At 38.1% G+C, this 3513-nt stretch overlaps 1 pseudogene; it reads left to right on the top strand.

The window, feature by feature from the left end:
* The first annotated feature begins 642 nt into the window (after positions 1–642).
* Positions 643–2230, top strand: LOC149748897 (FUN14 domain-containing protein 1 pseudogene; annotated as a pseudogene).
* Positions 2231–3513: the final 1283 nt, after the last annotated feature.

Raw genomic sequence — 3513 nt, 5'->3', positions numbered from 1 at the left:
ACATGAGTTCTACAACCCAAGCTAGTAGGTAGATTTTTGCCCCTTTTTTTCTTCTCTCACATTGCTTAAGAGGCTTTCTACTTCAGTTGTCTGTAACTCCAGAGTAGTTTAAGTTATTCAACTTTTTCTGAATTTCATTTTAGTGCATCTCAAGAGGCTGACATTGATCAGACTCAGAGAATCTATCTTTTAATTCAAAGACTGGGTAAAAACCTGTAAATGCCTGTGTGTGAATGCATAGTTAGGGTCAATATTACTTTTTCAGTACCCATACTTTTACACTGCACCTGACCTGTTGCACTGATAAACACTATCAGGTATTCTAGTTTGCAAAAACTGTAAGGACCACTTCAAGTGCATCTCTGGGGACCTAGCTATTGGAACTGTCCTCAAATTTATCCTGCTGAGGCTAAAGTTTTCTTATCTATAAAATACTCTTCAGGGACTTACTTGGGGGTCCAGTGGTGAAGATTCCATGCTTCTACTTCAGGGAGCACAGGTTCAATCCCTGGTCAGGGAGAAAAGATCATGTATGCCATGCCATGCAGCCAAAAAAAAATAATAATAATAAAATACTATTCATTACTTAATTAAAAAAATAATGCGGGAAGCAGTAAAAGCCCTCAATTCCTGAAGGTGAGAAAGCTTGGGGATAGAGAACTGTGAAGTTCTTTTAATTAGTCCAGCACAGAAAGACTGATTTACCTAGAAATACCATTTGCTTAGTTTTCATGAAGTGCTTACTTCTGCGCCTATGGCCCTTTCTTCCAACCCCAGGCCCTCTTTGCCCCCCCTTGACAGCTGAGTCCTCTTCACTTGGTTCTGGATTCCAAGGCCAGGCCCGTCTAGATGGGATCTCTCTCACCTGAATATGAAAGTGATGATGATTCATATTGGACCTAACTCAGTATACATGAAGACACCGCTGGTAGAATCTATGTTTGGCCATAGTTTGGCACTTCCGGTAGAACAATACTCAGTAGCCATCCAGATTGCACTGGCCATTGTGCAGGATTTTTGCTCCAGAAAGTTGGAAAACTTACAGCAACAGTAGGTTGCTGGCCATCTTCTTCAGATTTACCAGTCAAAGTAACTATGTACAAATCAACTGGGATAGAGTTGATAAAAGATATAAAGAAAGCAGGAAGACCTGATTCAGAAATGAGCAAATAAAGCAGCACCTGAAATCAGCAATATAATTGAAGCAGCAACAGAATTTATCAAACAGGACATTGTGATGTTCAGTGGATTTGTGAGAGGCTATTTGCTAGGGCTTGCCTCTTAAGGACATGAGTGTTCTGTCACAGCGGATTCAACCTGAGAGGAGAAGGGGTGGTAACATGATGATGTCTCTACAGTTCCAGACACCAGATTCTCCAGGGTGTGAAGAAAAAGTAGTTGGGCAAAATGGAGCTCACAACTTACTGTTTGTCTTCTGACAAATCCTACAGTGCAGCCGAAAAATAAAGTGAATCCACTTTAAAAAATATATATGTTTGCAATAAGCTAAAAGAATTGTAATGCCCTTTTGTGGAAGGTCTTAGAAATAATAGAATTATTGAATATATTAAATAGATTCTACTGATATAAAATAATAATAATGGGGGGAAAATCACTGCTGTTCTAGTCTCTGTGACATAATTAGTGCGGCTTGTATCTCCCAAACCTTACCGTTCTGTTCCTCTTGCAGGACCAGAATACAGTGCTGCCCTTTGCATTCTCTGCTTCCCAGCACAGAAAACACTGGCAAAGAACAGGCAAGGAAGCTGGACATTTAAGCCACTCTAAACTACAGATTATTCTTGAAGGAGAATCTTTTAAGGAACTGAGTTTTTGGTTTTACATGTATAGTAATGAATATATACAACTGAATTTTACAGTTATTTTTAAACAGTTGTATAAATGTTTTCTTAACTGAGAGATGACTAATTTTAGTTTTTCTGTTTACACTTGTATTCATTACAACGTTTTTTAAATTATAAGCCTTGAATCAATATACTTATGTGAGTGTTGATAAGAGTAATCATTTCTAAGCTTGTTTGTCTCATGCTATAATATATACACATAGTTCAAGATATTGAATTTATAGAAAATATATAGAAAAATATATGGAAGTGAATATTTAGAGAAAAAATCACTACTGATCACACCTCGTCAAATTATAAGATATGACAATTTCCCCTAACTATTGTCAATACAAATGCTATTAATGCATTTGTATATGCAATGAAACTTTTGACAATTCATGTAGGAAAATTATATCAGACAGCTCACAGATTAGATTGTACAAATATTGAGTACATTAATGATTATTCATTAAAAACAATCCTAGGTAAAAACAGTAATAAGATGTCGGTATTAAGCCAATCCTTTGAAGTAAAAAGTAATGGCATATAGGGTGTTAATAGATATTAGAGACATAAATTAAAGTGATTGGGCTAACTAAGGCTATAATTCCACACTAGCAATTCAGATTATTATGAGTGTTTTGTAGTGTCAGCCTGGGAATGCTCAAGGAAGTATATTCCAAACTTCCTTAATGATAAATGTCACCAGACTAGATAGCTAAAAGTAATGATTATCAGACCTCTGCCCCAAGAGATTCTCATTCAGTAGATTGTACTGCGACATTGTTATCTATAGTGTACCTGTAGTCCTCCTGGGGACTCTTCAGGCAAGCTTGAAAATCACCAAGGCTAAGAGGTCTGTGACCTTGGCACACTCTGAGCCTTTTAATCTTCCTCATTTGTACTTAAAGTTTGTGTAATAGGTTATAATTGTCAGATTATATAAACTATTTGTTTTATTTTACAGCATTTGCTCACCTAACAACTCTGTGAACTACTTGATATATATTTCATATATTCTTTACTTGGATTTAAGGATGCACATGCGTTCTCAAACTTAATGTGCATGAGGATCACTTGGACAAATCATTAAAATGCAAATGCATGCTCTGCCACATAGATTTTGATTCATTTGGTCTCTGATGGGACCTAGGAATTCACATTTGAAATAAGCACTCCTGCTGACTCTGATGAAAGTGCTGTACAGATTATATATTCAGAAATCCCACTGTAGAGGACTGATGAATTAAAATCACAGTGACTGTTGGAAATCCACCTAAATCTAAACAAACCCTGTGGAAATACTTCTGTGTTTGGAGCTTCCTACCAGCTGCCAACGTATTACCTGAATTTTGCTATAAATGGTGCACTTGAATGTCATAAGAGATTATCTTTATTCATTGGAATTATTTTGAGATTCATTCTATTTAAAAGACACTACAAGGAGGGCTTCCCTGGTGGCGCAGTGGCTGAGAGTCTGCCTGCCAATGCAGGGGACACAAGCTCGTGCCCCGGTCCGCGAAGATCCCACATGCCGCGGGGTGGCTAGGCCCGTGAGCCATGGCCGCTGAGCCTGCGCGTCCGGAGCCTGTGACCCGCAATGGGAGAGGCCACACACAGAGGCCACAACAGTAAGAGGCCCGCGTACCACAAAAAAAAAAAAAAA

The sequence above is a fragment of the Delphinapterus leucas genome, chromosome 6, assembly GCF_059928025.1.
Source record: "Delphinapterus leucas isolate spDelLeu-1000000601 "Yukka" chromosome 6, BTC_Dleu_Yukka2, whole genome shotgun sequence".
Classification (NCBI taxonomy): domain Eukaryota; kingdom Metazoa; phylum Chordata; class Mammalia; order Artiodactyla; family Monodontidae; genus Delphinapterus; species Delphinapterus leucas.
This window is presented reverse-complemented; position numbering and strand designations above follow the sequence as displayed.